Source organism: Dendropsophus ebraccatus, chromosome 8 (genome assembly GCF_027789765.1).
Source record: "Dendropsophus ebraccatus isolate aDenEbr1 chromosome 8, aDenEbr1.pat, whole genome shotgun sequence".
Lineage (NCBI taxonomy): Eukaryota > Metazoa > Chordata > Amphibia > Anura > Hylidae > Dendropsophus > Dendropsophus ebraccatus.
In genome coordinates, this window is record NC_091461.1 from 73,613,731 (window position 1) to 73,626,989 (window position 13,259).

At 42.1% G+C, this 13,259-nt stretch overlaps 1 long non-coding RNA gene across 1 annotated transcript; it reads left to right on the forward strand.

Annotated features, from left to right (window-relative positions):
• Nucleotides 1–10,645: 10,645 nt before the first annotated feature.
• LOC138798654 (uncharacterized) lies at nucleotides 10,646–12,978 on the forward strand. Its single transcript, XR_011364126.1, has 3 exons — nucleotides 10,646–10,754; nucleotides 11,760–11,831; nucleotides 12,718–12,978. It is a non-coding gene; the product is annotated as an uncharacterized lncRNA (long non-coding RNA).
• The last annotated feature ends 281 nt before the right edge of the window (nucleotides 12,979–13,259 follow it).

A 13,259-nucleotide genomic window follows, 5' to 3' on the forward strand; every position in this document is an offset into this window, starting at 1 on the left:
AGGATACTGTTCTGCACTTTTAGAGATGTTCACAGAGTGGGTTGGGGTGATCCCTGACTTGTCCTCTCCTGAGTAGCCTATCACTGCATAGTGAGTAGTGCTGCTTTAAGGAAACTGGTGTCTGCATCTCCCATGTGCGACTGTCCACTACCACACTACAGACTAGACTACAATGGATACTGACTAAGTGTGGGTGTGTTCTTCCTCTCCCCACGTGACAACTTCCTACAGGAGGTGTAATGTTCCCTGTGAGTGGTGGAGAAGAAAGTGCAAAGAGAAGAAAAAGGACAGACATAGGTGGAGAAAAGAGCGCTTAGTTGTGCGCATATAAAAACAAGTAAAAACCCTTTATTCACTACAGCTGTGGAATACACAAGTGCATATACAAATAATAGTGACATCTAGTGGTAAAACTTAGGTACTATTTAATTACCACGTTAACTGGTAGTACAGGCTTTTGCGAGGGGTGGAAGAACCAGTAACAGCCGTGATGGGACAATACACTGGCAACCTTCTGTATGCAGTTCACAATCACTAATGTATGCCGACTCTATATTACTACTAGAAGTGATCTTTATACAGATGATTGTTGGGGTCACATTACATCATATTACAGAATTCTGAGCGGAGTCTGAGGCGGGGATTACGTTCTGAATTTTTTTTTTTTCTCAGTGTTAATGCACCCTTATAAATGAACTAACAAGTGAGTGAACTAACAAGATGATTTAATAATATAAAGAATGTTTGGACACTGGCGGTATACAGTCTTGGAATGTGTAACTATAATATTTATAAATACTAATCTTATAAATATTTTTATGAATGAATTTTAAGTATGTACTCATATAGAAAGTCATTATCTTGATAAAAAAGATGTGTGTAAGTTACAGGAAACAATTTACATCACAGACTTTGACAGTGTACATCTTGCCTTCAAAGTATGCAAATTATAGAAATTAATCTGTAGTTAGACCAACAAGTAAGATTCCAATTGGCTTACTGTATTTTGGTATCTGCTAAATTGCTCAATAACAACAGTAGATTTGTATATACATACCTCAAACCATTTGCAGGGAGGAAAGAGGAAGCCACTCCCATAACTATATAGCATCTATATAGAATTTAAGGAAGGACCTCCACTAGGTAGTGTCCTTCATGTAGCTATGTATGTAATATTTCTGATGTAGGCATCCCCCTGTAAGTAATCCTCCCTGTTCCCTCCCCCACCCTCCCACCCCCCAAACACACAGTTGACAGCATAATTAGCCTTTTATTGAATGATTTAACTAGTGATGAGCGAGCATGCTTGTCCGAGCTTGGTACTCGATCAAGTATTAAGGTACTCGATGGTACTCGTTACTCGGATGAGCATCTCGTGATACTCGAGAAAATCTCATCATCCGTTTCCTGTAAGTTTGGGCACTATTTCTCAGCCAATAAACATGCAGGAGACTCTTTGGTACATCCTGCGATCAGGTGGGACCCATACACGTCGATAGCAGCGATTGGTTGGCCAGATCAGATGACCCTGCCATATAAAAAGCACAGCCAGTAGTGTTCGCATCAGACGTGTACTGTGAGAGATTAGGGACAGAGCTGCTGCTGATCAGGGAGAGCGTCAGTGTAGGATTTAGCGCTCCAGTAGGCAGGGAATACTAGCAATACAAACAAACAGCCCTTTTAAGGGCTTCAAATAGTTTTTTAATAGTATTACTACAGACTGCTGGCTGGGACTTGCAGTGCTGCTACCACGATTTCAGCAGCACACTGTGGTGATCGGCTGCTGGCAGAAACGGGACAGTAGGTGTTGCATACAGACCCCTAAGACGTGCTCAGTACTCTTTTGATATTGAGGCTGGTCATGCTGCTGTACTACATTGCATTGCTGGGATTTGTAGTACAGCTGCATAGAAATTCACTGCTCATTGTAAGGGGGTGTCATAGAGTGTGAATAGGTCCAGCCACTACCAGATTGTATAGCACAGCCCCCCAAAACTAGTGGGTACTACATTGTATTGCTGTGATTTGTAGTACACCTGCATAGAACTTCACTGCTCATTGTAAGGGGGTGTCACAGAGTGTGTATAGGTCCAGCCACTACCAGATTGTATAGCACAGCCCCTCAAAACTAGTGGGTACTACATTGTATTGCTGGGATTTGTAGTACACTTGCATAGAACTTCACTGCTCATTGTAAGGGGGTATCACAGAGTGTGTATAGGTCCAGCCACTACCAGATTGTATAGCACAGCACCCCAAAACTAGTGAGTACTACATTGTATTGCTGGGATTTGTAGTTCACCTGCATAGAACTTCACTGCTCATTGAGTAGTTAAAAAACTGCAGTAGTTTGAAACACAGCAGGAGATTGGTAACTGCAGGAGATTCTTGTGTATTGTTCAGTACTTGTTTTCACTTGTTCTTAAAAGATGTCTGGTTTGGTGCAGTGTAATTCCTGTTTTGCTGCAGTTTTCCATAGAACACTTTGGGACTTGGGGTGCGGTCCAGTTTGCATGCAGATGTCTGGTTTACGTTGTGAAATTTCTAGGCTGCAGTCCTTAGTCTGTACACTTCAATCTGATGTGATGAGACTATCCCAGCCAAGAGTTGCTCTGCAGTCCTGTCACCAGCCACCACTTCCTCAAAGACCTCAGAGGAAAAGGGCCGATTGGAAAACAGTTGGTTCAGGTAGATTGCGAGCTGTGGAGCAGAAGCATAGGATGTTTGGCCTCTCTGTGCAGAATAGTTTTAGTGTTCTTGCTGATATAGATAGAGATGCTGTTGCTGTTGGAGACATGGCTGCTCTGGTGATTCCCAATGGGCATGTTGTTTTGGATGGGCCACTGAGGGCAGAAGGAAAGGTTAGTAAGGAGAGAAGGCATCTTCTTGTTGGTGACGCGATTGTTAGAGGTGTTGTTGTAGGACAGGAGGAGGGTGTGTTTAGAGAGGTGAGATGTCTCTCAGGTGCTACTGTTAAGTGGGATAGGAGACGGATTGTGAACATTGTAAAGGCTGCTAGTATAGATAGCAATGTTGATCTGGTGGTTCATCTTGGAACTAGGGATGGTCCGAACCCGCCTATGTTAGGTTTCAGATGAACCCGAACGCTCGGCATCGGATTCCCGCTGTCTGCCCGCTCCGTGCAGCGGCCGGATCCAGCGGGAGGACCGCCTGGAAAACTGGGATACAGCCTATGGCTATGGCTGTATCCCAGTTTTCCAGGCGGTCCTACCGCTGGATCCGCCTGCTGCACGGAGCGGGCAGACTGTGGGAATCATTACCGAGGGTTCGGGTTCGTACCATCCCTACTTGGAACCAATGACTTGTCCCAAGGAGATGTGGATTTGGTTAAAAAGGAATTCCAAACTTTTAGCCTGGAGCTGAGCAAGATAACGGATTCTGTAACATTTTCAGAGGTTTTGCCGGTCTGTAATCAGAACAACAAGGCATGTGGTATCTCAGAGTTTAATGCATGGTTAAGGCAGTGGTGTAAGACTGAAGGTTTTGGGTTTGGTAGTCATAGCTATTGCAAGTGGTCCAAAAAGGAGATGTTCAAGAGGGATGGTTTGCACCCATCACACATAGGTACACATGTACTTGGTAAAAAATTCAGATGGTAAGGAAGATGCTGTTGGTACGGTAGATGAAGTTGGGAATAAAGGTATTATGAAGCTTAGTAATCTTTGGGCAATGTGTACAAATGCTCGCAGCTTAGGAAACAAGATCTGTGAGCTGATGGCCATTATGTCTAGAGATGATTTGGACCTTGTTGCTGTAACAGAGACCTGGTTCAAAGAGTCTAACGATTGGGAAATAGCTATGCCGGGATATATTTTGTACAGGAAAGACAGAGCAGAGAGAAGGGGAGGCGGGGTAGCCATTTATGTTAGAGATAGTCTTAAATCGACAGTCATCAAAAATACAGCTGGAGACTCTCTGGGTTTGCATGCAGTCCAAAGAGGGATCTGTTATTAGAATCGGTGTTATATATAGGCCTCCGGGGCAAAGTGAGGACTATGATAACATGCTGATGGATGAAATTACTAAAATGTCATAAAAGGGGTAGATTGTAGTTATGGGTGACTTCAACATGCCAGATGTGGATTGGAATATCCCTTCTGCACTTACATGTAAAAGCAAGAATATAATGGAGACCCTTACAGGGGCATCTCTAAAACAGCTTGTGAAGTCACCAACCAGAGGAGAGAACATTCTAGATTTAGTATTTACTAAACGGGATAAAGTTTCTGAAGTTAGAGTGGAAGAAAATTTAGGTTCCAGTGACCACCAGTGTTTATGGTTTGACATACAAACTGACTGCGTCCAATCTCATACTATACTACAACAAGAGTATTGGATTTTAGGAAGACAGATTTTAAGAAAATGGGGGAGTATTTAGATCGGGAGCGAGTCTTAACATTGGGAGCGAGCACTCAGTGGGTAGAATTTAAAAAATGCCATATCAAAGGCAACTAGACTACATGTACGAGAAGTTAGAAAAAGTAAAAGAAAGAAGAATCCATTATGGTTTACTAGAGAGGTTAAGGCAATTGTAAAAGGAAAAAAGGCAGCGTATAGGAAGTATAAGGAGACTGGGAATGAAGCTGACAGAGAGCCGTATAAAAATATACAGAAGGAGGCAAAACAGATTATAAATGCTGCAAAAGCCTCAAAAGAAGAAGAAATGGCAAACTCTGTTAGTGAGGGGAATAAAATCTTCTTCAGATATATAAGCGACAGGAAGAAGAAGAATGGCTGCAGCATTACTAAAATAAGTAATGGGGATAATACGTTTATTGATGGAGATAAGGCAGTCGCTGACTATTTGAATAGTTACTTCTGCTCAGTGTTTTCAGAAGGAGGCCTTCACAATCACAGGATGGTTGGACACAGCATTGCCTCCAGCTATATGGGTTCAGCTCCAGTATTTTCAGAGGCTGAAGTTGTAGAGGAACTTGCCAGTTTAAAGCTGAATAAGGCGATCGGCCCAGATGGCGTCCATCCCAGAGTTCTTAAAGAACTCGCATCTCTGATTGTTGCCCCCCTGACAGATCTGTATAACCAATCCCTGCTAATAGGAAATGTCCCTGATGATTGAACAACAGCCATTGTTATACCAATCCACAAGAAGGGGAGTAGAGAAGAGCCCAGTAACTACAGGCCAGTGAGCCTGACATCTGTAGTAGTGAAAATGATGGAAACTCTTTTAAAAACGAAGATAATGGATCACCTAAGGCTCAACAATTTGATGGATCCAAACCAGCATGGCTTTACTGAGGGCCGATCATGTCAGACTAATCTCATTGATTTCTTTGATTATGCCACAAAAGTGCTGGATGAAGGTGGTGCTGTGGATATTGCAGATATCTGGACTTCAGCAAAGCTTTTGATACAGTTCCTCATAAAAAGCTGATAGAGAAGTTGGAGAAAATTGGACTTAATCCCTGGATAGTTAAGTGGATTTGTGGTTGGTTGGCTGAAAGATAGATATCAGAGGGTTGTTGTTAATGGTGTATATTCCGAGCAGAGACTTATTACAAGTGGTGTGCCACAAGGGTCTGTTCTGGGTCCTATTCTTTTTAATATGTTTGTAAGTGACATAGTAGAAGGTTTGGTAGGTAAAGTTTGTCTGTTTACTGACAAAAGTGTGCAACAGGGTTGATATTCGTGGAGGTGTCAGTAATATGGAAAATGATTTAGCTTTGCTAGATAAGTGGTCCAAACAGTGGAAATTGAAGTTCAACATTTCCAAATGTAAAATAATGCACTTGGGGAGGAGGAATCCTCTATCCAAGTATAACATCGGCAGTACTGTGTTGGAAAAGACTTCAGAAGAAAAGGATTTAGGGGTAGTGATTTCTGACAGCCTTAAAATGAGTCACCAGTGCAACCAGGCGGTGGGGAAAGCAAATCGTATGCTGGGGTGTATAGCTAGAGGTATAATCAGTAGGAAGAGGGAGGTTGTGATCCCGCTGTATAGAGCTCTGGTGAGGCCACGTCTGGAATACTGTGTCCATAAACCATATCAGGAAAGACTCAAGGATTTGAATCTGTATAGTCTGGAGGAAAGAAGGGAAAGGGGGGACATGATTGAAACCTTTAAAGAGGACCTGTCACCCCCGATGCCGGGGTGACAGGCCCCCGAGCCCCCGCTGGAGCACCCTATACTCACCTGATCCCGCCAGGTCCCGCATCTTGAGCCAGTCGGGTGACTGAGATATCAGCGCCCGAAGCCCGGCGTGCACTCCTCTGATGAGTCCAACTCTCATAGAGAATGACAGGTGAGTCCGACGCTCCGTCATTCTCTATGAGCGTTGGACTCATCTGAGGAGCGCGCGCTGGGCTTTGGGCGCTGATATCTCAGTCACCCGACCGGCTCAAAAAGCGAGACCCGGCGGGATCAGGCTAGTAATAGGGTGCTCTAGAGGGGGGCTGGGACGGGGGGTGACAGGTTATGTTAAGGGACTAAATAAGGTTCAAGAGGGGAGTGTTTTTAGTAAAAAACTGAGCTTAAGAACAAGAGGACACAGTGAGAGATTAGTTGGGGGAAAGATCAGAAGCAATGTGAGAAAATATTATTTTACTGAAAGAGTAGTAGATACCTGGAACAAACTTCCAGCAGAGGTGGTTGGTAAATCTACAATAACAGAATTTAAACATGTCTGGGATAAACATACATCTATCCTAAGATAATAAGAAAGAAAAAAACTAAAAGGGCAGACTAGATAGACCCAGTGGTCTTTTTCTGCCGACAATCTTCTATGTTTCTATGTAAGGGGGTGTCACAAAGTGTGTATAGGTCCAGCCACTACCAGATTGTATAGCACAGCCCCCCAAAACTAGTGGTACCACAAGTATTTTTCCTGATTTCTGTATTTCATACGCAAGGCCTATCTAAGTTCACAACTGCTTGCACAGAGTTAAGGTGGTGTCACGGAGTGTGTACAGGTGAAGCCACTACTGGATTGTATCCCACAGACCCCCAAAATTAGTGGGACCACAAGTATTTTTCCTGATTTCTGTATTTCATACGCAAGGCCTATTTAAGTTCACAACTGCTTGCACAGAGTAAAGGTGGTGTCACGGAGTGTGTATAGGTGCAGCCACTGCTGGATTGCATCCCACAGACTCACGGGGTCTCATGGTAGACTGATATTGAAACCACAGCAGTGTGAACAGGTGAACTTTGCTGTCTAATTCTGTGTTTGTCTCTCTCACTCTTTTAAGAATTTCTTACAATTTTTAAACCAAGTGGTATACTTTGTCAGTATTCTGTTCTTAAGTGTGTGTCTGTATACAGACCTGTTTCTGTCTGCTGGCATAAAATAATAAAATAAAAGAGGAAAAAGGAAAAAAAAATCTGACCCTGCTCAAACTAAAGAAACAAATAACAATTCTAGTTGTTGGGCAGCACATAATTTAGGATGGCAGGACCTCAAGTGAGACAATTGCCAGATCCTCAAGAAATTAAAACCAGGATGCCAGAGCCACATCAATACAAAGTCAAATTTAAAATCAAAACAGCGGTGGGGGGAGAGGAGCAAGGAATGTTACTCCACCTGCGACAGTCAAAATCAAGTTGAAAATCAAAACAGCGGGCCTTCACTGGCATCCATGTTGACTACTGCTGTGCCTGCCCTTGCCTCCATGTTGGCTACTGCTGGGCTTTAACTGGCATCCATGTTAACTACTGCTGGGCCTTAACTGGCATCCATGTCGACTACTGCTGAGCCTTCACTGGCATCCATATTGACTACTGCTGGGCCTTAACTGGCATCCATGTTGGCTACTGCTGGGCCTTTTTTTTTATTTGTATAGCGCACACAGATTCCGCAGCGCTTCACCTATCTGTATGTTTTTGGGTGTGGGAGGAACCCACGCAAAAACGGAGAGAACATGCAAACTCTTTGCAGATTATGCCCTTGGTGGGATTTGAACACAGGACTCTAGCACTGCAAGGCTACAGTGCTAACCACTGAGCCACCATGCTGCCCTTGCCTCCATGTTGGCTACTGCTGGGACTTTACTGGCATCCATGTTGACTACTGGTGTGCCTGTCCTTGCCTCCATGTTGGCAACTGCTGGGTCTTAACTGGCATCCATGTTGACTACTGGTGTGCCTGCCCTTGCCTCCCTGTTGGCTACTGCTGGGCCTTAACTGTCATCCATGTTGACTACTGCTGGTCCTTCACTGGCATCCATGTTGACTACTGGTGTGCCTACCCTTGCCTCCATGTTGACTACTGCTGGGCCTTCACTGGCATCCATGTTGACTACTGTTGCTTCTGCCTGGCCTCCATGTTGGTTACTGTTGCTCCTGCCTGGCCTCCATGTTGGCTACTGATGCTCCCGGGAGTTCTCTTTGTGCTCAATGCCATGCAGTGTCTGGCCTAATTTTGGGGAGGCTCACTTGCTTCCTCACTCACTTTTAATGGTTCTCTGTGTGCTCACTGCCATGCTAGGTTTGGTATAATTTTTGGAAGACTGACTGGCTACCGCTTCTACCTTGTTCACTCTGTCCTCACCGCTATGCTGTGTCAGGCTGAATTTTTGGCTGGTTCATGATATGCTGCACAGAATTAGGCATAATGGTGCCATTGGGCAGTCTCAGAGGCATGCATACATGCTGCCCCTGCTGTTTCCTGTCCATTTCCGATGTGTTTCCATCAATTTCTGAGGTTGACAGGTTTTCACACAACCTTCCCTCTGCTGAACTTGAGTCTCCTGCAAAAAAGCTCGAGTTTCCCATTGACTTCAATTTGGTTTTTTACTCAAAACGAGCACTCGAGTATCGGGAAATACTCGTCTCGAGTAACGAGCACCCGAGCATTTTAGTACTCGCTCATCACTAGTTAACATATTAAGCATCCAATAATCAGAACCAGGAGGACACAATGACTAGAAGTTGACTTCTAGTAGACTATAAGGGTAACCGATACACAGTCCAAATGATCCAAAGCAAGAAGACTTTAATCCAGTAGAACCACAGCATAGGGATCTGCCAGAAATTAATTCTAAACCAAAGCCTAAAGAGCGACCTTATTTATTTAAAATAAAAAATTTGGCATGGACAATATTTACTTGATATGGGGGACTTAGTACGTCTGTGTCTTATATGCCAGTATTAACTAATACCCATACAGCTATTGAACATCTAGATATATACCTGCCCTCTCACCATTTTGCTAGCTTTATAAAAAAAAGGGAATAGGACCCATAAGAACTAGTCTTTTCTAAAGACGGCAGGCTTATTTTTGTTGAAATCACAGTCACATTGTGGCCATGTTGAGGTTGACTGAAAATATAAGTGTGCGGCATAATCGGCACAATTTGTCTGATCATTCCCAACAGCTCCCTGTGTCTTAAAAGAAAAAAAAACACATTGCACACAATCCAATATAGTTTGGCAAATTGATGGTTTGTATTAGAGATGGGCAAATCACTGAGAAAGTTGTTTTGCAACATTCGCGAATATTTGCAAATTGCTTACAAATGAATCTCGTTACAAATAGTGGCGAGCGAACATGTTCGTAAATGTTTGTATATTCGCACGGAAATGCCGCTAATTGTTTGCGTTCGTCGATTTGAACAATGTGTTCGATGTTCGGAATGGTTATAACAATCATTTTCGAACATGCCAACGTTTATCTCATGATGTACGCAACTGCATAATATTCGCACCTGTGTAATATTAGCAACTGTGTAATGTATGTAACTTCGTAAAAATAAGCTAACATGTGTGGTCACTATTGCGGCTGCCATATTTAGCGAATTTGCAAAGCGAATCTGGTGAATTAGCGAATTGCAATGAGATGAATTAAACACTGCAAATCAGAATTTGTCAGATTTGCTTTGCTCATCTGTGGTTTGTATGTATGATCTCATAGATGATTAATAAGGCAAATGGTGCCGATCAAAAAGCCAGCTCAAGGGTCCAAAAGCATCCATATAGTCTGTGGGTTATGTATGCTCTAGTACTAAATCATGGTAACAATGATACTTGGTAGAGATGAGCGAACCTTGAGCATGCTCGAGTCCATCCAAACACGGTCATTCGGCATTTGATTAGCGGTGGCTGCTGAAGTTGGATAAAGCCCTAAGGCTATGTAGAAAACATGGATATAGTCATTGGCTGTATCCATGTTTTCCAGACAACCTTAGAGCTTTATTCAAGTTCAGCAGCCACCGCCAATCAAATGCCGAACGGTCAGGTTCGGATGGACTCGAGCATGCTCGAGGTTCGCTCTTCTCTAATACTTGGTCACATTTTTGTTGCAGTGCTAAGTTTTCTTATCAATGAAATAAGTGAACTAACAAGATGAGTTAGTAATAAGAATAATGTTTGGACACTGGCAGCATCCAGTCTTAGAATGTATAACTATTATACTCCTATCTGATAAATGATTTTATTTATGAATTTTAAGTATGTACTCATATAGAAAGTCATTATCTTGATAAAAGATTAACATGTGTGTAAGTTATAGGAAATGATTTGCATCACAGACTTTGGCAGAGTACACCTTGCCTTCAAGGTATGCAAATTATAGAATTTATCCTGTAGTTAAACCAACAATTAGGATTCCAATTGGCTTATTTTGGTATCTGCTATGCTGCTCATTAATGACAGTAGATTTGTATATATAGCACCACTGTGACAAGCTGCAGTATCCATCTGTTGTGATCTTGTTTCTTCCCTCAGACGTCTACCACATCCACAGAAACAAACATGTCAGCAAAGGGACAGTGCAAAGACCGTAAGTACCTTCTAAATAGCATTTGATATCTTTTTGAGGCTATGTTCACACTACGTTTATTTTCGTAAAACTACGGCTGTTGTTGCCGATTGCAATAACCGCCGCGATTATTACGAAAATATACGTAACATTGCTGCCTATGGAATCGCCGGTCGCTAGCTCCATAGTGTGCTGTGGGCAGTTCTGATGTGGGTGCGCACGAGTCACGGAACGGCCAGTCTCTTACGCAGTAAGGGGGGTTATTATTAGGGGATTGAAGTATTATTAGCTTCCCATGAGTGATGTTCACAGATGTAAAGGCAGATCAGAGCGAAAGTTGGATTTAACTGGTCTGGGTTAATGATTTCGGGTAACTGTAATTATATGAAAAGTATAAAAATACAACATCATACAACAGAATAGGGTAACTCTATTTCACTGTATATACATATACTGCCCTAACATACACTAAGCTATGTCTAGGCATAATGTTTATAGCTCTATTGGCTTCTAACTGCTGATTTGATAGGTGTGGGATGCAAACCATAGACAAACTCCTTTATGTTTCTCCAGAGACGTCTCTTGTGAACAATTAATTTTTTCATATAAAACAGCATTGAGCCCTTTTGCCTGCAGGGCCCTTGTGCAGTTGTATTTTGTGACCTCATAGAATGGGCTCCTTATTTTGTTTCATATTTGTCAACTTTCCAAACAAATGGTTTCTTTAATTTATTAGCTGATATTAGTAAATGATGCGCAATAGTATGATTTATAATAATAATAATAATAATAATAATAATAATAATAATAATAATTATTATTATTATTATTATTATTATTATTATTAGTAGTAGTAGTAGTAGTAGTAGTTGTAGTAGCAGCAGTAGTAGGTAGTGCCAACCTTGCACCAATGCGCTTATAACTAAATTATTACTTCAATATATGGCTTAGTTTTCCAATGTGATGATTGTAATCCTTTTTGTTTCCCTGACATTGTCTGATATAATCATAACTTTCTCTTTTCAGCATGTGCCCCAGTTTGCCAGGACCAAGCACCCAAATGCTGCCCAGATCCATGTGCACCACCACCTTGCCAAAGTATGAAAAAAATTGGTTTCTTAGGTCTTAATGTCTTTCTTATAATCTCACTTGATATAGCTTTTGATAATACTTTGATGCAAACATAGACATGAGAATCTAGTGGAACGCAATGCAATGGATACAGTAGTGGGGTGCGGTGACCTCAGTGCTGGTTCCTCATTTTGTCTGCTTACAATGGGAATAGTATCTTGTCTACCCAGAGGTACGGTGTACACATTTACATTACATGTTCCATATTTTGCACTGGCAATACAGTGGTGAGGGGGAACAATACAGTCTGTAAAGTCCTCAGGATGGATAACATAAGAGGTGCATACAGCAGGTCCTGTATAGATCAAACACCCAAATGCTGCCCAGATCCATGTGCACCTCCTCCTTGCCAAGGTATAAAAAACAAAACAAAAAAAAAAAAAACAATGTTGCTTAGGGCCCATTTACACAGAAAGATTACCTATGCCTATGCCTATACCTATGATGGTTTATAGTACTTTGTCTACTCAGAGGCACATTGTACAGACAAATCCTTTGCATTGGGCCCTATTACATGAGAGAGTTGTTATACAATATAGAGTTATGCCTATACAGTATATTCAAGCTCAGTTCACTAAGGTAAAAACCTTATCCAAGTGTGTTTGGTTGTAGTTGGCTCACCCTCTATACGCTGTTTTCTGACATCCAGTTTTTACCACATTATATACATTTTGCATTGGGACCCAGGAACTTCAGATTCCAATTTTCCCTTTTGTATTAATTATCATCTCTGTAATCAGATCACATATATTTCATGGTTTTGTATATAATGCTGTTCTCAAAAAACACTGGTACTATTTAAAAACAATCTATAAAACCTTGTTTTAATTTAGTTTTTACTTTTTTTTTTTAGATCCATGTGCTGTCGTGCAGGATCCCTGCTGTAAGCAGCAAGGTCTCTCTGGCCAAGGGTTGGGAGGCTTTGGTGGCCAAGGAGGGTTGGGAGGATATGGTGGCAAGAAGTGAAGAAACCTTTCTGTACCATTAAAACCTCAGAATTTAGTGATGGAGCTAATGACACATTCCAGTCTGTTATGCTATCTATATCAATGTGAAATGCTTAACTTATCCTGAAAAGGTTCTGTTCACTTAATAAATGCATTCTCTTAAGTTATCCGAGTCTATGTGTGAGTTGTTAGATTTCCAGTCACTTTACTGCCTTGGTATTTTTACCGTTTAATGGCCGGAAACAGCTGATTTTATAAAAAGTAAAGTTTGCTGACTATAACTTATGGTCCTATAACAGACATGTCAAACTCTGGCCTGCGGTGCCATTATTTCTGGCCCGCCTAGGAAATCTGATGATTCCCTAGAGCTGGCCCGCGGTGCTATTATTTTTGGCCCTTTTAGTGCCGGGACACTGCTATAACTCAGAAGTCCCGGCACCTATCCCCG